The sequence below is a fragment of the Bactrocera dorsalis genome, unplaced genomic scaffold (genome assembly GCF_023373825.1).
Source record: "Bactrocera dorsalis isolate Fly_Bdor unplaced genomic scaffold, ASM2337382v1 BdCtg007, whole genome shotgun sequence".
NCBI lineage: Eukaryota > Metazoa > Arthropoda > Insecta > Diptera > Tephritidae > Bactrocera > Bactrocera dorsalis.
In genome coordinates, this window is record NW_026038058.1 from 150,346 (window position 1) to 173,445 (window position 23,100).

The 23,100-nt window shown below is 38.3% G+C and overlaps 1 protein-coding gene across 10 annotated transcripts in view; it reads left to right on the forward strand.

Moving 5' to 3' along the window:
* The first annotated feature begins 719 nt into the window (after positions 1–719).
* The window catches only part of LOC105228273 (uncharacterized), a 30,597-nt gene continuing 8,216 nt past the window's right edge, over positions 720–23,100 (forward strand). The window contains exons 1-2 of one of the 10 annotated variants that reach the window (XM_029551088.2): positions 720–1,588; positions 3,011–3,449. The gene's annotated coding sequence lies outside the window, so the exon portion shown is untranslated. Of the gene's footprint in view, positions 3,450–23,100 lie in introns of all 10 variants that reach the window. The other 9 variants (XM_029551089.2, XM_029551091.2, XM_011208045.4 and 6 more) reach the window with 9 other exon arrangements.

Here is a 23,100-nt window from a genome sequence, read left to right on the forward strand (position 1 = left end):
AAACATCAAAGACAGCTGCATAGACAGCGACGGTGGGTAAAGTCGAAACACTGGTCCCTACACGCAGACCATTCATTAGCCATGAGGCTTCTCGTGCTGCCGATATATAATCAATACTTGCTTATATGAATGTCTATGGATTTATACATAGGTATATAGATTCAAGTACATATGCACATATGTAGTTAGGTACAGGCGAATAATAGGTGAGTACTAAGCAGTAAATGAATACGCACAAGACCGTGCCATCTCATTGATGTCAACCGAACCTAATCGCAATTTTTCTTTAATGTTCTTCTCGACTATTTACCTTATATGTATCGCATCTGCAAACACACTTATGTATAGAAAATAACTAATTAAGGAAGAGTTGTCGGAATAATACAATTGATGACAAGGCCATTCATATTTGATATTCATTTGATTTAGAAAGCAAGAGATTAAATAGTAATATATTTATCCGAATATGGTCTTCACCTTCCACACAATATTTGATTTTAATGTGCATTCGAAAAAGAAGTTTTAAATAAGATCTTCAGATTGAATTAGATACAAAAACCTGAGCTTCTTCATGACAATCATCACAAATATAAAATGGGGATGCAAACCCAACTATGTTTACAGATTTGTCAATAAACTATCCTTATATAAAACGGATGTTTCGCTTTTAGATCGAAAAAAGGTATACTTATATTTGATTAATGTATTCATATAGATCCAAAAACTCAGGACTCCATTGTCAAGTGCATTTTAGTTTTTATTAAAGCCTGAAGATATGCACTCTCTTAATATATATGAACAAAGTTATATACAAAATTGAAGCAATGTGTGTGTGCAGCAAAATACTCTTTTCTCATTTGCTGTTTACGCAGCGCTCTCTTCGTTGCCGCCTTGGTGTCAGGCCTAAACTCATGTTGAAACTCTCAGCCTCAGTCAACGTTGGCGCTCGCTACTGCTCGTCGCTGTGGCTACGTCTGTGGTCAGAATTGTTGTGATAAATAAATGTGGATGTGGCTAGGGCTGCGGCTTTTCTGCCGCTCCAATCGACCCCTCACCAGTCACCCAACAACTCAGAGTGTATGGATTGAGGCACAGTTGGAGATGATATGGGTTAGCTTTCGCTGTTGGCTCATTCGAATGGCTGTTTCGATGGTCGCACTGCACAGCAGTCTGGTCGTCCATTACTGTATTGCCAGTAGTCACTCCAGTGGCTTGCGACTCGCCGACTCGCCAGTTCGACACCGAATGTACGCGCTCCGCTGTCTGCGTTACTCAACCACCAAAAGGCGACCACAAAGACTGTCAGACATCAGAACGACGTAGCAGTCGAACTCCAGCAAAAAGTAAAAAACACCCGTTCGCTGTGAGTCTTCACGGCACGATACGTCACCGCGCTGTTCACACAGATACAGATAGCTAGCCAGGCAGATACAATACGGTACGGAAGATACGGTAACGAAGCGCTGTTCGCATTGTGGCGTGATGACGAGGTTCGAAACGATTTACCGTCGCTAAAACACAATCGCTCTTTGGTGTTACGAAAAAATATATTTCATAAAACATCAATCCAATTTTGTTGTGAAAAAGTGTAAATATAAGCAATTCATTAAACTACAAGAAAAATAGCGTTTTAATGATGCATACAAGTTTATTTGTTTGTGATAGAAACATCAGTTTTTACTGAATACAAATTTTTTACAAGAAAATGTGCTCCAAAAATAAAATTCCAAAAAAATTGTGTAAACGAATATTTGCAAAAAAACTCAACATCATTACCATTACTAGAATTCATACTATTCTAGCTCACCATATGAACAACAAAGTGCAAAATATATTGAAGCAGCACAGAAAAAACGTCCCCTAAAAAGACACCAATAAAGCCCGAGAACGCAACCAAACAGCACTTACATAAGCAAGCGGCCGAATGGAGCTCATCACTCCTTGCCAGCGACATTTTAAAAACGACCAACGACAACTCCTGCGACGGTGGCAGCAAAGTCACACTCCCTACCACCCACCTCCTCAGCGTCAACAACATACGCCAATGACGACGCTTTCCAGTCCTCACCAACTTCCCACCGCCAACGTCGGTCGTCTTTGTCAATTCTTAGTTTTTTCCTCCCGTGTTGGTTGGCGACTCTTTTGCATTTCTCAGCCTTGTTGTTGTTACTCTTGATTAGGTGGTGGTGGTGTGATGTGGGTTTTTTATTCCTTTACTCGCTGCTCAGCCGCTGCGCTGCCGCCGCCACTGTCACTGCTGCTGTCGCAGTTGTCGCACTGGCATTTTTATGGAGTTTTTTCGTCGTCTCTCTTCGTAATTTTGTCGTCGAGTGTCATTGGCTGAGTCGTATTCGCTGGTGTTTGTGTTGTTTTATTGTTGTGTTTTAGTAGGTGGATATATGGCAAAGCCCTTGTCGGGCGCTGAACATTGGGAGCTGGGAACTGGGAGCTGGTAGCCGTGCTATGGGTGTTATGTATTTCAGTTTCGTGAATAGCCAGGGTGTGTATATGTGTATGAGTGAGGTCTTAGAGTGCGAATGCGGGCAATTTGCATCCATGTGTGTGCGCGCGTGTGTGCGTTTGCAGGCGTGCTGAACAAATATATGGAGAAATATGCAAGTGCCTGTGTATGGTGGTGAAGCATTAGCGAGTGCCTTACTGAGTGTATGTGTGTGCATGTGTGGGTCTCGGCGACTCTGGTCGGGTATTGTACAAAAGTCGCAAATTCAATGGCGACACAGCAGCGAAGATGACAACGACAACGACAATTGGCGATGAGAATAAGAACGACGAAACGATAATGTTGCCGATGACCGCCGTAATTGTTGCTGCACTTGTTGTTAATAATGCCTGCTGGCAAGTTTTCGAGTTTCGCTTCCAACTACGGCAGTGGCCTGCAGAATTCCGCGAAGCATTTAATAAACTGAAAAATGGAATAAAACCGATATTAAACAAATACTAACTAATAAGAACTAGAAGTTTGCTAATTTTCTCTTTTCGCTAATCGCAGCCACATGTTCATGTGAGAACTAAATATATAAAAAATATTGATAATGAGCATAGAATAAAGTGAAAATCGATCTAAAAGTACATTAAAATGAAAGTACACACAAAGTCATGTAAATATGTATGCATAGATATATTTATGTTCGCTTGGCTTACGAATATAGATCTACTGCTAATGCTTCATTTGAAAATCTCAGTGCTGTGATTTGAATAGTTTTTTATTGAAGAAAATAATCATAATTAGAAAAAGAGTAACGTTATCTCGCTAAACTGGCAACTAATGCTTAATGATAAAAAATACTTGCAGAGAATCGGTCACTACAGTACTGAAGCTCAGCGATTATAGTGTTGAAAAGTGAAAACAACTGAAACAGCTCAGCAGCGGAATTTCGTTTTCTAACATTGCTCAACTTTGGAGATATAAACACGGGTTCCTTGAACAGGTGAGCTGACGTTCTTAATAACCACAAGTAATTACCTAGAGCTAGTTTAACTAAGTGAATGTGGAATAACGGCAGTTTGACAGCGTGACAAAGAATTTGAAAACACCTCCTCCATTACCGAGTTCAAAGGTTAGACATTATTATGCAAAAAATAACGTTTGCAACAACAGTTCTATTAGAACACACACACACACATATGTATGTACATTTTCCCTTTGCACTAATAAAAAGAGTGTTGCATTATTTGCACATTATTTGATTGCTAGTGCAGTAATTAATTTAGTGTTGCGTGAAATTTACAAAATTTAATTGTGCAATTATATGCGTTTCCACCGAACAATGCTCAATAAATTTTTACGGCCGACATTCGGAGTAGGGAATCAAATCGGCTATACATACCTGAAAATTTTATTTATAAATTAAAAAAGCAAATCGTTTAATATTGAAATAGCACACAAAAACAATAAACGAAAGCAATGGAATTTCGAATGAACCGCATATACACACATATACATACATATGTACATAAGTACATACATAAATGTTATAAATAAACGATTTATTGAAATAATACAAGTGAAAATTGCTTTCCGCGATGCACTATTTTTTACACAACTCAGATCGATTAGATTTTCGAATAATTTGTGGGTCATAAAAAGGCAAATGCTCGTTAATAAAGTGATTGTCCCTATTTCAACCTCCGCACCACCCCGTATTTTTCGGTATAGGAAATCGATAGCGCTCGACGTTACAAAAAGCTGAGAACTACACATACATACAGATACATAAGCACATACATATGTACAAATGTTCCAATGCATACATGCATAACTTCTAATTAGTTTTGTAAAATTCGCATGCGATTTACATTTGCATACATTCATACAAACATGTGTATATACATATGTGTCTATGTGTATACAAGTGGAATAGTTCTATGCCGGTGCAAATACTTTATTTGTTTTAATGTGTTTGTTTGGCGAGCAAACACACCGACCATATACATACATACATATACATACATACATATGTATGTATGTATTTACAATAATTTCACACCGTTACGCCTCGCAATTCATATTTGCTATTTTTTAAGTTCACGCTAATTAAATGTCAAAGCTAATTATTGGTGCTGAAACGCAGTCGTTTTTTGCATAACCAGCCAATAGGTGACCTATTCGAAATTTCACATGTGTACAAATGTATATATGATTGTAAATACACATGTAGTGTTTCAAATCAATGAACTCGCTGTGGTTGTTTATGTTGCCTGAAAAAACCAGAAGCACAACTGCAATGGAGCACTCTTCGGTAATCAAACCCATTTAGGTTAATATGTATATGGATTTATCCCAATTTGTATGTGCAAAGCTTTCTTATAAGGGAAATCTGGATGGCTGGTTCCAGTTTTATAACGCAGTTTAACTGACTACTAATTTTCCCTTTCATAAAAATTTTTAATGTAGAAATATGCTTGAGGCCACATTTAAGACGTGCATACCAAATTAAAATATTTCTCTGTCTAAGATCATAATATGACCGTTTAACAAAAAGCAAAACAATAAAAGTAATTAGCAGTTAACATAAACATTAAAGTATGCCACCTGAAGCGCTCTATAAAGACACATTTGAAGAAATGCAAGCGCAATCGTCTGCGTGTAACTACATACATACATATATGTAGCTTGGCCTCGTGGAAAATGTCCAAAGATGTGAATTTGTTGGATTTTTTAGATGCAGACTAAAGTTTATGAATTTATAGTAACGAAATGAACCCCTTCAGAGTTCCCACACGTATGTAAGAAGGGCCAAAAAGTTAGAGTTATTTTACGGTGGGAACGCACAATCATTAAAATGAACGCGCGCGTCGCAAATTAGCCTTGTTTTAAATGGCCGTCATATCACAAAATAAGAGAAAAGCACCGCAGACAACAATTAGAAGTGTTTTTGTAAAACTAACGGCATCATGAAGTAACGAAAATAAGAGTAAATTATGTATCCATCTTAATAAGATTTCTACATGCAACATATCTAAATAATATGCAACTTGATTAGGCAACAGCGGTATTGATTTATATTTGGAAAGACAAATGCAGGATTCTCAAAATTTGCAATATCCTTTATTACCATTCATATGAATTGAGTGTTATACATGTACTATATAGCCATGAACACGATTTTGGCCCGTTTTTACCATCAGTTGAGGCAAGTATGAGGAAAAGTGCCTCAGCTGAAAGAAATATACTTTTATCTAAAAGTTAACAATGAAAAAAAAAACAAAAAAAAATTGAGATAACAATACAAAACACTCAGTGATGATCTTGTGATACTCAAGTATATTCTCATACACATACATATATATAAATAGGTGTATTACATTACTTCGTTAATATGACTGCTACCTGCTTTAAGAGCTCTAACTAAACATTATAGATAAAGGGAATTAGATGAATTGATATACGTCTGTCCACTTATTCTTCCCACGTTAGATCATCTCGGAAGCTACTGAAGCTATAGCAACCAATTGCACTTCGTACTGAATTGTGAAAATCATATTTAGCCTCATCACACATCCCTAATAACGGTTATGTTAAAGGCTGCTAAAACTGCTATAACTCTGAATAAATATCACCAGACATTTTAAATTCATTTTAAGTGTATAGCTTCTTGTTTTTGGTCCCTACCGTAAAAATAACAACACCTATATTCTTGTGCAACATTAATCCCCATATATTTGGAAAGCTGTTCACCATATTTTATTTATTAGGCTGCAAATGGTATCGAAACACCTGCTTGCAAATTGTTATCGAGTTGCTGAGGTGTGCTGCCAACAACACTACACATGCAACATGCCACCTACAATTTTCACGGCCATTGCTAAGCGTGGTGACCCGAAGTTAAGCTGGTGTCTTGGCAGAACAAAGTCGTTTCATCGCAATTATCCGCACATCGAGTGACGTTTTCAGTGGCGCAGCTTATCCAACCCAGCTTGCAGTTTGCCTTGTTTATCAGCTATTAAGTAGTAAAACGTTGCCTTCCTCCCCGTTACAACGATCTCATAAAATATACCTACAACATATGTACATGCATACACACATACACATATGCATATATGTAAATTGATAATAATTCAGCTGTTGTTGATGCCATTCGACTTTGTGCATCGCAATTCGTATGCATCTTGATAGCACCGTCAAATTAGTTATCGCAAATGGGTTGAACCGGGCTGCGACTTTTTCCCGCTCCAAGCAACCCACCGCCCTCTCCGCTTGCAAACTTGAGTATGCGCTCGACAACTTTTTTAATTCGCGCTTTTAGCTGAGATTAGCCGGCATAATGATGATGTGTCACAACCTTTACGTGTCTACACGCTTGCTCTTACGTACTTAGAAAAGTATGAACGTAGCTGTTCGAGTATTTAAGTGCTTGTAACAGCAGTCAAATACAACTGTACGTGTTTCTATTCGCCTTGCAATGCAACATTGCATGGTTGTGAATGTGTGTCTTGGATGCCTTGTATGCCGTTGCGTGTATTTCTTTTGTGGATAATCGCACGAAACTCAAGCAATTTCACAAACTAATTAAAGCCTCTCCACCGCCTTGTTTTAACATTTCAACATTTAAATACCCAACTACTCCATTTATTAACTCTGAACACCCTGTATTGTACATATTTTTTATGCGCGAAATCAAGCTAAATTTTTAGAAATGTTTAAACATGTTTATACCCCGCATTAAGTTTGCCATGAGGTTTGTAACACCCGGAGGGAGACTTCGGAAACCCTTTAATGTTTAAACGTATAAAAACGATCCGCGGGACGAGCTGAGTCGCTTTAGATTCATGGCCGTCTGTATATACGCGAACTAGTCCCTCAGTTTTTGAAATATCGATCTGAAATTTTGCACACATTTTTGTCTACCAAAGACTCTGCCCAACTACGTATGTATAGCTGTCATACAAAGTGACCACTCAAATTCAACTCCTTATATGGAAAACTTTTTATTTGACAACATATCTTCATAAAATTTAGCAGAGATTATTATTCAAGACTCCACTACAATCTCCAAACCAATTGTTCAGATCGGACCACTATAGTATATAGTTGCCATACAAACTGGTCAATTGCACTAAAGATATAAATCTATATACTTTATAAAATTTAAATAATATATATACATATACAATGTATGATATCGCCGTTATGTACAATATAATCCCCCAATTAAAAACACACTCTTTCTTTACATACATACATACATATAATGTTGGTCCCATCAGAAATTCCCGCTCCGCTCCTTATTTGTTAATTACAAATAGATAGCTTGAAAAGACATACACATATGTATGTATGTATGTACATACATATATGTATATGAATAAACATAAATTAATGGGCTTAAAGATACTTAAGAAAATTGATATTACACATATTTATTCGAAAGAGTTGCCACAAGTCAAAGGTACATATTATAAGTATTAATTTCTGTTCGAAATCTTCATGAACTTCTTCTCAGAGTACAGCATGGGTAGCTCCTATATACCCAAAACTGATAAATATGAGTTAAGTACTAATTGGAGTAAATGTAACAGCAAATCAAACCAAGAGCTAAGCTAACAGCCCAACGCTTAGAGCTATCAGATTTGTATGTATATATTTTATCACGACTGGCAGTATTTATTTCATTTCTTGACTTCTGCTTGCCAAAACGAAAAGTTCTGCTTCCGATCACACCACCAAAGGAACGGGAGTTTAAGTTATATGGCAGAAGGCACTTTTAGAGTTGCTTAGTATTGACTAAGAGAGGGCAACAGCGGAGCTCTACTTCTGTCCCTTCTTTGGGAGTGGTTTTCATGAAGTATAATTTCTTAGTCACATATTCTGATTTAGTAAGCATTTGGTTTTTCAAAGCCGAAATGAACTTAATATAGATTTATGCAAACACTGCATTCCTCCAATTATTCTTTTAAAATCGCTCGTCGTTAGGATTGCGAAGAAGCTCAAATGGAAACACGCTAACTTAATATTAAAAAAAAATAAACAAATCTGCATATGTAATATAATTTCCAAAGGTAACAGTAAAACTTTATAAGAAATTAAGGACAATGCAGCGGTGTAGCGGATGGCCATCTGAGTGTTCGTAAAATGAGGGTCTGTTGGTAATAACAGCACGTACGACGCCGTCACGTTTGTCGCACAATTGCATTTATTCACGCGAACGACATGTAATTGCACGTAATTTCCTGCTTGTCAAGCAACTGTGAAGGCACCAGCAAACGCATGCGAAGCGTACCGACGCGAACACATACGAATGTGTACGCTGCGGCGAACCATTGGACTGCAGAGCGCCAACCTGGAGCAACAGCAAAAGCAATTTGCGAAAATATCACCAGCAGAGTCGCTTCGCTTACCGGCAACCGATATTTGTGTACAACGAACAAGCCTGCGTACCGAAATAAAGGGTGCTCGTGAGCAGAACCTTTCTTGGAACACAAACCGAGCGTTTTCCATTAGATTTCAATTGGTGCTCCAAGTTCGCAGTCTTCTTAAATGATCTTGCGCTGGCGCCATGAGTGACCAACGTCATTTCACAATAACAACAACTGTGCAAGTGCGAAATATTACTCTTCCCTATTCACCTTAATAGCAACAATTGCGCTACTTAGATAGAAAGGTGTTTGCATGTGAGATGAGTGGAGTAATGCCAAAGAGTAAATAGTTTATTTGTTTACATTATAAGATATTACATACATACTACACACATGCATATGTATATGAATGGCATTGTCAGAGAAATGCCTTCGCGTATTTCTTGTGATTACCGAACAGAGTCTGGCGCTTGGACCACTCACCACACACACACATGCATGTATTAATGCAGAGTAAATAATTATGACAAATGAGAAATATTAGAATTCAGAAATTAGTACCATACAATTGGAGGTAGAAACTGGTTTGCCATTTAAAAAATTTTGGATTTAATGAAAAATTTGTATAACAGTTTGTATAACAGCAGTTAATTTGGAGCGACACGTTTTTTTTAATATGTGCGACATTAATGACGTCAGTCTTAGAGAACCTCCTCCTGCTTTGGCTTAAAATCCAAAAGAAATGGACCGAATGTGATGTGCTTTAAAGTGATGCGATTGAGGCACGCCATGTGATATCTTTACAGTTATTTTAACTCTAGACTGTAATATAATCAATATATTTAACTCCTGGACGCTAGTCTATGATCTCACTCATTCTGTAATATCTCAAAAGCTTTTCTTAAAATATTCACGCATTTTACTTTGATCCATATTGCCGCAATACCGCTGAGCTCAATTGCAAGAAACTATTTTCGGATAATACCGCCCGCCTTCCACATTTTTCCGCAGTTTTATGGCAAGGTCAAAATAGGGCAACCGCGCACGAAGCGGCGAAATCCGTTCAAACTCCACTGTGCAATGATTCTCCTGGCTAACTCCGGCGTAGTCGAGGCAGCAGTGAAAATTGCTCATAAGTCACAAAGCAATTACATTGAATTACCTGAGCAAGACACATACGCCGCCGCGTGCAATTCACCTTGCTGCCGATGGGATTAGCTGTGGTGGAGCGAAATGTGTTGCTGTCGTTGCCATGTCGTTGCTACTCAGGCGCCTGGGCTGCGCACTGCAGGCGGAAAGCGAGCACAGCAACGGTATCCTTGAGCTGCTGTCCGTCCCCCGTTCAAGGCAACGTTGTGATGATCGACGAAAACGTGTTTCTCTGCCATCAAATGTCTTCTCTTTCTTTTTCGACTAATCATTTGCTTCTTATGCGGCAGATTTCGTAACTGCAAATCGACGAAATTGAAACCGATTACCGCATACTTGAGCCGCTTTCAACACAATCAGAAATAATGGCTCCGGGTCACACTTTACTCACTCACACTTGATTGCAGTGCAGGTCTTGCCAGCGCTACATGGCAGGAAGCCACGACGATCGGCGTGTTGTGATCGACATTCTACAGTGAAAGAAAAGAGAGTGCAATAGGCGGGAAATAACATTTTATTCACAAATTCCATTTTGCTGTTTTCCTCTTTGCATTGGCCAGATTGAGTTTTAGGATTCAGCATTAAACACCGCCATGCATTTGTCTTCGCCATAACAATCACACATGTACATACATATGTATTTGTACATACATAGACATGTGGGCATATGAGGAAGTCAGCAAATTCGTCTCGAAACCTCAAGCTAAGCCGCTTAAATGACACTTACGCGACGCACATTTCTTTCGAGTTTCGTCCACTTTGCAGCACTTACTTGCGATTTGACTTCTCACCCCATGGCCGGCCCTCATTCATCTCAAATCACAATATCCGAATGTGGTGGCGGCGACGACAGTGGCAATGGCAAGGCGCAATAAGCTCAGATATCGTTGGCTCTGACTATTGCCGCTTTTGCTACGGCCGTTATGATCGTTGTGGCATTGCGTTGGTGTGTGTTTATAGGCACCAGCCCTGCGTCATTCGCGCTCTTTGCATTTTGTTTTGCCCGCTACGCCACCAATTACCATCGCTCCGGGCAAATTTTCAATTGTATTACACACATAAATGCATCCACTCCAACGTCCAGCAAATAGATATATATTTATATATACATACATATGTAGACATGTATGTATAGTGTGAATATGTAACTATTATATGCACATACAATCGTCTCAAGTTTTTGCACATTTTCTCCACATATTTTGCCGACATTCGATACCATTGCTGCGCGGCACGTTTGGGCTGGCGGTACTCACATACACACTTACATGTATTAACCGCCAGTGCCTGCGTGCCACATGACCACATGGCCACGTTATGGTCATGTACTCATACGGTTCCCATGTCAAGCCGACCTGAAACACACACACTCCCACCTACGAGCACACACACACAAGTGTCACATGATATACGCGTATATCGGTGGGCACACACACACTCGCATGTACGTGCATGTGCACACACTACGGCAAGTACGTTTTGCAATTTGTTGACAAAATGACAACCAATCGTGCGGTTCCCATGGATTGAATTGGTTTCACAACTCGTTTGATGGCTGTCGCTTCGTGTCGAGCGCTCGGCGAGGTACAGCGGCCCGGTTAGCCATTCGTAAATCACCGCCCGCAACCCGCAGCTATAAAAACCCAATTTTGCCGTTTGCGTCGCATTGCGCCTTTTTGACCGCTAGTGCTGCTTAAGGTGCCTCGCACACACACATATGTACATGTGCTATTTCATACATGCAAGTCATGAAGCGAGTGGTTTACTGCAAATGAACTTCCTTACCCGCTTGCTTGCCGAAGAAGAAACGAAATAAAATTAAATGCTGTGAAATGAATTGAAATTGTTTTGATTGACAAATTTGCCACGTTCAATAAACTTAGCATACTTAGCACTGGCGACTGTTGCCGCTGAAACACCAACTTCTGTGGACTGAGAGAATGCCTTCTTAAAAATTATATTTGTACAAAATGGCAAACATATTTACATTATTTATTACATATACGAACATATAATATATAAGTTACGCTATCACTTTCGTGAGAGCGAAAAAAAATACAATTTTAGTTTTAGGCGGACAGCGATTCCGCGTTTATTGAGTTTTAATCCAATCGGCTGCGATGTCTTGTAGGACCCGATTGACCCTTCGTTTTAGCCTCTTGAGAATTTTCATTAACGGTTTGTCCTGGAGAAACAAATTCATGGTGGACGATGCCTTTGATGTCAAAAAAGACAATAAGCATCGTTTTCCCTTTGGATAGTACAGTCGTGACGGAAGTAAATCAGTCACATTACTTTCCAGATAAACCCTGTGAGAACGGCCAATTCTATTCAAAGGCACAGTCGATAGTGCAGGCTTTAAAATTGCTTTGAAAAGTTCTATCAATAGAAATATATTTTTGTGCGTGTTTCGGTCATAACTGTATAATTTCTTGCTGAGTTCTAGGAACCTTGAGTAATTGGAACATATGACTGGAATGTCAGGACAATTTTAGTTAATAATTTGTAATTGCTTAACAACGGGAAGGGTTGAACATTATGGACGGCATTGAAGTGAGCAACTAGAAATGTTTGAGAAAGCGAAACGCAACATCAATTTTAGTGTGCAGTATTGTGGCGGTGGGCTGTGGCTGGCAGAGGGGTTGAACGGCTTATATGGCGTAAGAATTCAAACAGTCAACGCCTTTGTCATCAACGGAGAAATTAAACAGCAACAATAGCAAAACCAACAGAATAACTAAACCTGCCGATACAACAAAGAGCCAACAACACAGCGACACGACATCATTTTATACGTCACTCAAGAAAATGTCAGCGCTGTCAAGGCAGTTCTCTTAAATGAATTGGAGCAGAGTGACGAAACGAAAGGCACGCGGGAAAGGGGCGGGCGGCAGGTGGACACGATACGAAAAAGAAACCGAACACTCTACACTGAAGCACGCTGCAGCGCAAACTGTCTAACTGACAATATGGCAAATTGATGTTGCATGCAAGCAATTTGGTTGTTTGAGGTCCAATGTGTGACACGACGGGCGACAGGCGACAGCCGAATGCCAACAGCCAACAGTCGTTGCAGTCGTTGCAGTCGCTTACAGGCTATGGTCTCTTCTTATTGAACTTAAGAATTATTTCAACATTCTAGTTATTATAACTTTTTGTGAAGTTTCTATTATTTGTTGCACGCTATTGAGACGTAAAGGAACACCACAAATTTGGAGTTACTTGAAGGATTTTCAAAAGTTGTACACCATGCGGCGCAGAGACAACACTGCGCTTGACTTCATCACCACCTAAAGTTACCGCTAACGTGCTTGTCAAAGTACTCAGTGGGGTCTGTACATAAATTGATTTTTCCATACATTTCTTCCAGAAAAATTTAATTGGCCATTCATGTAGCTACTTGATTGTTGGTCACCGCTGAGAATGACTGCTAATGTGCTGTAGAGGTGCTTGTCGGACTGAAAACTTTTCGAAAATTGTGTGAAAAGCAGTCGCTGTAGGCGTGAAAATCTCTTTTCCTTACACAAAAAACTCAGTATGTACAAAAATACGAATGTTATGGTTATAGTAAAATAGGTTTATGAAAATAATGTGGCATAAAAAGTTCATGTGTTCGAACAAACTGAAAGACATTTCATTTCAACCTCATCCCCATAATGAGAACCTTATTTTTGGCAAGGGCTCCGCAAGGCCCAAGGCGGCCCAGTGCTTAATCAATGACTTGATAGATTAATTAAAAGCAAACGACCGAACTCACTCGATTGTGAATTTATGATAGAAACGAGCAAACGACGAAAAGGAAAACGCTAACCAAAGTGAGGAAGTAGTAAAGAATCTCAATAACATTCGTAAAAAATGTGAAATGTGAAGAAAATTAATGATGAACAAGTGAACCGCGACTGACGCGAAGACAGCGGCGAGTGCCGTTCGCAATACACAAGACACAACACACAAAACACGAAGGAAGCTCTGATCGCTGGTGCGACAAGGCAGTTTTCCGAAGATGAACTGACGCGATTGCACACCAAGGCGTTGAGCGTGCGAAAATATCAGCGCTGACGCAAAAAGCAGCAACAAAGTAAACACTAAGTGGGGCGAAGTCGGGAGGACGAGGAGCATGGTTAGAAAGGCAAATAACATAAATACGAACACGAGCTGAAAAAACTGGAAGCGCGGATATTAAAATAATTTAAAGTGTGAAACCAAGTGCAAAATTATTTACAAACTCTTCAAGCAAGAGATGAATGGACGGATGGAGTTGACAAAAAACGAAGAGCATGAAAGGCGGAAAAGACAACGTTCTTAAACCTTAAAAGAAATAATACACTAAAGTTAAAGCAAGGAGCTTAATTGAAATTGATCAGAAGGATTACATGAAAGCTTGAGATGTGGCGCATGCGCAGTGGACTATCGCCGTTATGTGTTTAGTGTGCAGTGAGCTGTTCAATGAACACATGAGTGTCTCCAGAGAGATTAATTTGTGTTCAAATGTCGCGTTCATTGAAAGCGAATTCTCGAGATATTCCACAGGTACAGACAAGATCAGGTGCAATCACGCGCACAGTGTCAAGAGATCGCCTCGCATTTAGTGTGATACAAGAAGCCGCTACTCAAATGCCTGACTACGGCTTTCTTTTGACCAATGAAATAAAGCTGGTGTCTTATTTTGCCTGCTTTTTGATTTCATCGTTTCAAGGCGGAAGATGACGGGGACTTCTAGGCACACTTTGAAGAAATAATGAATATGTATGTGTATGTCATTTGGAAATTAGCATTTTGCCAATTTTCGCAGCCCTTGTTGTTGAATTTCCATGTCGATATTGCAGTTGAGACCGTTCATTAAGCCCACACATGTGAAGAAAGGGAACGAAATTCATTAATATAAATATTTGCTCACCCAATAAACGTTTGGCAGAAAAATAAGCCAAGAGTCAACATCGAATTAACGTAATATTCCGTTGGCAAGTGTCCAACAAACACTTCCCCCTTTACCGCCATCCACGGCCATATATGTACATATATACATACATACATGGATTATTCAAGAGCAGTAGTAAGTGCATAAACCGCGCCGCTAATGAGACTCCCAAATATTTGCTCAGATCGATTTGTGATCGCCAGCTTGACTTGGCGATTGAACGACGATTTCTTTGAGCAGTGTCGCGTTCGTTGTGTTTGTATTTGCGCGTTAACTGAAATGACAAAAATGCTTTCAACCTCGCAAAGGGTCGCTAACAAGCTGCTTAACAGCGTTAACTAATATTTTATTATCTTCCCCATTCTTATCCGACTATAATGGATGCAAAGTGAATGCGATCACGGGCTGTTTATAATATCAAACTTCGTCACTCTGTCCATAACTAATACCACATAATTCGATATACATATGTAAATACTATATACACATATGTTTGTATGTTCGCAAAAGCGTAAGGCACACGGTGTTTTATTTAACTTTTTGACACATTTTCAAAGCTTCAGAGTGCTGACGGTCTACTAAGTACACTACTGAATATTTATTGATTTTTAAGAAAATGGTGAAAAGATAGTCTGGCTGCCCCGCAACTTAAACAAGCACGGCAACACCTTTTTACGTAAACATTCGCCTTCCGAAAGCCCCGAAAGAGCTGGAATTGGTTTAAGATTTGAAAAATGCGTCTTTATTTCTAAAGACCTTCTCCTTTCATCTAAAGCGTTTTGCTGTTGATTGCGAAATTATGATTTAGGCGCTTCGATACCCAAGTTCAGTTTTTTATTCCACAATCAGATAACTTCATTGAACTTATTAGGTGTCTTGACATTGAACTTGTTTCATGCGACGTGTGGTGCTCATTAAACAGAACAGTTATCAAGTGTTTAAGTGGAGAAGTAAAGGAAAAAATTGCGTGCCTATTTGAAGAAGACGAGATAAGTTCCGCCTACGACCTTTACGCCATTTTCATGTTTTTTCGTTTCATTCAAAATCGGAATCAAAAAGCGGCTTCTAAGCATGATGAATCGAAACGAAAACAAAACGCGGAAGTATCATAATATAAGTACAAATAAATATGAGCATTCGTATACATACAAATATGTAAGGAAAGACAAACCTCGGGCGCGATAGTATGATACAAAAGTTATTAATATTGGGTAGTCGAAAAAGTGTTTTGAAAATAATGAAGAAATTCGCTTTTTTTGAAATTTTTGTATTAAAAAGTGAAGTAGTAGAAAGTTCGAAATTTCGATTTGCATTGATGGAATAATGTCTCTAGCAGGAAAATGAAAAAAGTGTTAGACCATGGTATGGAATGGTACATATTTGCTTAATTATTTATTAGTATAAATAAAAAAAAAAAATAAGTTGAAGTTTGATTAGAAATACGAAAAGACTTTTTCGACTGCCCAGTATATGTAAATTCGACAAACATGATAAGGCCCACTTTAAAGACCGCTTAATAAAGGCAACCGAAGGGCCGTTTTCAGACTTTTATGGAAGGAAGTTGTCAGATATCAGAATTATTTTGACCATTGTATAAGTAATATTTGACTGAGGTAGGAAAATTTTAATAAAAATTTACATTTTTACATATTCGAAATGTTCAGATGGCACAGACAAATGACGGAAATCATCGGAATTAACTTGTCTTTCCCTTTTATCTGTTTGGATTATCCTAAAATGTTAGGTGAATTAATTTGTCATACTCTTATGCAACATGTTCCGCGAGTACAAAAACCTGCAATTATTAAAAACACAATAACGGAAAAAATAATGAAAGCCGCAAAATCTATTGTTAATATCATTAACGTTAGCCCATTGTTCCAGCATACACACACACACACATATGTAGATATTGCCAGAGTGCAGATGAAGCCAATCAAAACACATACAACAGTGAGACAGCGGGATAAGCACAGTCCAAAAGAACAACGAAGCAGAAACTACCAAAAATAAATATTTTATGAAACCACAATTGATTTGCGTTCACACACATGGCGTGCACTTGCGATCACATACACAGACGTATAATTAATATGGAACCACTTTTGAAATTTCGTCTAAAGATTGACAAATGACTAATCAGCGCTTGTGGTCGTTATTAGCGAGACCTTGGCGGTGTCAGCGTGTGTTGGCCACACACATGTGCACACATCCACATTTATTGCATTTACATACACATACAACATACCACGTTACCCGCAATTAAATATCACACAACTAGGCGTTCCTGCCCGAAATCGAACTAGTCGCAAAAATACTGAACTTCTGCTCAAATTTTCTAACTAGTAACATTTTTATACACAGGCGTTTATCAACAAATTTGCTTTGATTTTGGATTTGGTCCACAACAGAAGAAGTTCTTTTCATGACTATTTTGAACCACTAGTCTGTCCGTACTAGTTGTAGAGTAGTTTATAAATAGTTTGCTTCACCGCCTTTCCCGCACACGAACATTCACATTAATTTATTGAATTTACGAGAGATCGTCATGAGTTAGTTTGAAATAATAAGTCGAAACTATGTTTTTGACGCGTTGAAACAATCGCTATGTTGTGGTTGTACTACAAGTTCGATCACCTTCAGCAGCCTAATCGGACGCAATTAAGTCGGTATTAGATGACGATTCTTAACAGAGCCATAAGTGTTACTGTCATTTCCCTGCCGCTATAATTGCACAATAACAACAAATATATGAATACACACGTACACACACAAGCGATTGGGCAGTTAGGTCGGTTTTCACTCACACGCGAGCGACGCAGCTACAAACCTGCTGCCGCCAACTAAAAAACCGCTGGCAACAACGGGGACTGAGCCAAAGCACATGGTCCATGGATAAACACGCATCAAATTATTCACAAATGTGCATACAATTTGTACATAAATGTATGTTAGTAATCCCAATGACAATAAATATCTATGTATTATACAGTAAATACGGTAAAACACTGCTTCTTCATTAAATCATTGCTTCTTTGCTTGTCTTCCATCGCCAGGAGCGTGAGCGCAAACTATCACCCTTTCTCAGATGTCGTTAAATATTAATGACATTTTTTGGGTCGGTTTTAATTACGATTTAATGATTCGTTTTGTTTCATTCATCGTTTGCCCACCAATTGCACATTTGGTTGTGTATTCACTTCGTAAAAGTGTCGAACTATTAATAGTCATTCATTCATTAGACGATCTTATGCCACTCGAAGCTGAGAGAATACAGTTGACATTCATAACGGATGCAGTTGATGATTATTATTGGATTGTAATAACCGTGTATAACCGATTTGATTTCGCTTTGTGTTTGCGCCTTATGAGAATTTCATGCTTTTTTACCTGGCGAACAAAAACGGCTAGAGAACATAAAATAAAATATTTTTATTGTTTAAAATTATGCACACATTAAAAATAAATATTTCGTAATTACAAGCAAAATATTTAATGTTAATCCTTTGTCAATAGAGACTACACTCTTTCTTGACCAACCGAACTTTCTCGAAGCTTCCAGAAATTCCAAGCATTCAAAGTCAACTCTGACTACACTAAACATTAAAATGCGACTTCGAGTTAATCCTACATACTTTTATGTATTACATTATATACTAAAATATTGACTTTTATACATATGTATGTACACATATTGAGCGGTGCCTAAGGTAAACGGATTATACAAATTATTTTCATCGCATCATCGAAGGCATGCAAAAGCAGACCAAAATCCGTCAAGCAGCATACAACCTTGAGGTAAACTCACATGACGCCCTGATGTCCCCCATGGCCACACCGCACTGACTCTAATCGTCTAATCGTCTGGCATCGAGTCAAATTCGTATTTACCTTTTTCAAATCATTAATTATGATTTTCATTCATCAATTTGCTTAAAGTCAATCCTTAACTGTTCTTCATATTTCTTTTCTCTAATATCTCTTGTCTGTCCGGCGGTGATTTCATTTGCCGAAAACCATTGACTGAAATGGTGACTAACAATAGCTCATCTATTTATCCATGGACATGGAAATAGGTACCCCATAGTACTTGACATATTAATCCCGGGTTGTTGACTAACGGTTTTCATGGCAAGCAGCATCGAAGATAATTTAATACTATCTGCAGAAATAAAAAAAAATCTATTTTAAAAATTCGACACTACAGAAAGAATTGTGAGAATAATAATCTGGTGATATAAGATAATTCTGGTTCAAATGTGCCCCAATTCGGAAATAAAGGGTGTAACTAGAGGCAGCAGTGAACATACGCAGGGCAAAACTCAAAAATGTCTGCGGACATTTAAACACAGGTTTAAATATTCAAGAGCCCTGAAGATATTGTGACTGGTACAAAAGCGGAAACGATTTGTTTAAATTAACATTGATTCATTATATATACACGCATACATACATATGTACATATGTAAACGGGTATGTGTGTAGCTCTGGGCTACAGCGGTGGAATGCTTAATTGTAGAAATCTTAGCAAAGTTGTTATTTCATTTAAATTTACATACATGCACATATATATGTATGTGTGTTTGTATGTGTGAATGGAACGTCAAACTTTTTAAGTTGTACCAATAGTTGAAGAAAAATGCAAAATTTAGTGATTTCTTCTGTCAATACTTGTGGATGAGTTTCACTTTCACAACCGTTAAGTGAAGAGAGCGCTTAGAAGTATTTGCACATTATTTTCAATCGGTATTGAGATGGGAATCGATTCTGAGCCTAACTATGGTTGGGCTTTTGATAAGCAGCTGGCACAGCAGCGCTATCGCCGCCTCGAATCGCTCAAAGTGAATTCTCCAAAAAACATTAAACTTATGGCGCGCAGCGTGGATATAATAAAATTAGATGCTTAAACGACAAAGAAAACTAGTTTTGCTTTAAATCGAAACGCCAGATTAGTATAGGTCTAAAACAACTGTGCGGTCTCCTCCCGTGTGCCGCATAGACCATATGTGTGCATACACGTACTTACACGTGTGACTAAGATAAATTAATGAGCAACCAAGGCATTTAATCAAACAAATTGGATCATAGGTATCCAGCTCCCCGAAAGAGTAAGGCAATAAAGCCAATGACTTTGTTGTAGCAGCTGTGACCTTTACGCGCCAGCCACCGCCGCACAGATAATCAGCCATAGAGGCCGACAAATGCCGCACGGTGACAGAGGCACACACTCCATACACACATTCATATGTATGTATGTATGTATATACATGTATAAGTTACACCTTTCATGAAGCCGCAGCAGCGCCTACAACGATTTGCATATGAAGTACCGCTACTGAGAGCGTTGTGGCGGCACGGCAATAAAGGAGTATCAAGCGAATAGCTAAGTTGACACCTTTTATAATTTTTTAATTACTTTACGCTTTTCGATTTGTTTTTATGTCTTTCTTTTCTTTCGGATTTCGGTCCATAACAAAAGTAAGCAATCAAATAAGACCTTTTCGATGAATTTAATAGCTGGCTCGATTGTGACCAAGCCTAAGCCGCTGTGATAAATTTCGACCACCAAAGAGCATAACTTGTTATTGTCCCACGTTAATCATATTCGGACAAGGTAGCCGCACAAAAAACCATTAATGCAAATTAATTTGGTAACTTTGTGTCACAATTTGTTGTCAACTTACTCCCGAAGTGCTGCCAACTTGCATATAACATCTGTTTGGATAGTATTTATTACATATTCGACTTTTTTGTGTTTCCGCGAACTCATTTGAAGACGCATGTTCCCAATAGAGTGACGTTCTGTGGCTTTACTAGGAAATTAGAAATACCTAATTTGTCAACCGCCAAACCAAAAATTTTGTTTTCGAAATTTCTTAAAGTTTAGCTGGGATTTCTCTTGCCTAAATACATAGATGCATGAAACTAGGAAAAAAATTTTATGAATAACCAAGAATTTAGAGTAATTTTCTATGGAATAACGTACATAACTCGTGGAGACTCTGTTAGTTAGAAAAAATAGTGGCAATTCAGAAACAGAGGAATAAACTCACTAAATCACATTTTGCTCATTGGCTCTTACAATTTTTTAATAAGCCAAGCAAGTTTATGCCTTTGAACTTATTTTCTCAATAGCGACTAATCGCTCTGCTGATAAAAACACACACTCATAATTGTTTTATTGTTACTGTTCGAATGAAAAAAGTGAAAATGCTGTTATTACTGAATTCAACTGGACCTTGTGGCTAAAATCGCAAAAAAAAAAAACATTATTGTATAAATGGCGGCTTGAAAGTGTCATGACTTGACAACTACGTCACTTCGCTTCAGGCATACACCGTGAGATAAGCGCAACGTGTACCTGTGTACCTGTGTACGAACATACCTGTACTCACATGAATTCGAAATCGACGAATACGTTTAAGCAGCTATCAAACGAGACAAAAGCTACAACGGCGAACAACAACTGGAGCTCCGGGGAGCTTCAGAATGATCGAACGAGTGCGGAAAGAGCGACAATTTAAGTGGTTTGTCGGTGATGATGACGAAGAGGGTGCAACTGTCACTTCACGAAATGACAACCAACAACAATGGCAATATGGCGACATGGCAGCTCTTTCTTCCAAAGCATTTCTTTACAATCGTTCCTTTAACTCTCTTATGTGAATATGTACGAGTATATTTGTATATCAATTGATTTGCAGAGATAAGTACATACCTCACGTGACGATGCGCTATAAATAATTAAGAGAAGTTGGAGTTGAGTTCTGACTTTAATAAAAACAAATTGATAGCCTAAGTGAGATATAGTATGTATATTAAAATACAAAATTCATATGAGGCAACCCTGATCCAACAAAGTTGCAAGCGATACATATGTATGTATGTGAAGATGTCCATCCTTCCGGTTGAAATTCATAAAACATATTATCTAAGTTCGTAGTCTGTCCCAACTGGTTTATAATAATGTTTTACGGACATCTCGCCATATATATTTTCTAAGTATTCTCATTGAAAATAATTGTTAAATTGCCGCCACCTCAATCGCATCGTCAGCCTTCTGGCGACATTCTCTAATAGTAACTTGAATTTCATGCAACTGTACATGCAGTCTTATTACCTACATATGTATGTCTGACACACACATCGATATTGGGTCGTTCACTGGGTAATAATTTAATAAAATAATAATAATTTTTGCAATTTAAACACGATTTCTTATTAAATATAATTTATGAAATTAAATATTCTCTATTTTCATTAAATACCTTTTCCCATCCTTCGAACAAGAGAGTGACTCCACGTTCAAAAATTATTTGATCTTAACAGGCAGAAATTGGCCCAAGTGGTAGCACATCCCATACAAGCTGCAAAAGCTTTTAGCTAGCCATCAAACTTGTATGAAGTCTCATATTAACCTGGTTTAACACCACATCTTTTCAATTCCTCAATTCTGGGATCTTCTGTTAGAGTGCTGCACTCAATTTGTCACAGTAAACTTCAGAATTTACGATTGTATTGTAGGGCTCAAAACAAGCGATAACTTCGAAATCGCACCAAACAGACAATATATGTATAAACAATCCACCTTTCGTCGACGGTTACATATAATGCGTTTCAGAAATGGATCACTTCTTTGACGTTTGATAAGCAAATCACAATCGTTAATGCGGCGAAGCAAATTTTATTCTGTAAGAACTTGAAAACCCCATGTGTCAAGCTTTGAAATTAATCCTAGACCTAGATGCTGTGCATGTGAACGGTCACGTTAGACAAATTAAATCTTTCAGCAATCTCTTGATTTCTTAATCGATGATTTGCACAGACAACAACTTTATTTTATCCACCTCCTCACATTTTGCAGACTAATTTTGACAGTAAAATATGCCGAAAATGCTTTTTTCAATCTTCCATCCTTGATAGTGCACCAAAAAAAAACTATTCCAAAAATTTCTAAAAACAAGCCTGACTAGATCAGATGTAAGTGTGAAGTTGTCTGCGAAAAAAATTCAATAATATCAGCTATATTGTCATCAAATGACACTTACTTACTTAGCGAACGACCCAATACATGTGCATATGTATGTGTATGTGTCGCAGCACAATTATGGCAATTTGGCACAGTGACTGTAGCCGCGGCCATCGCGAATTACATACTTGTAATGTCATTTCAAATGCCGCACACATAATTTGCAAACATATTTACACACATAAAT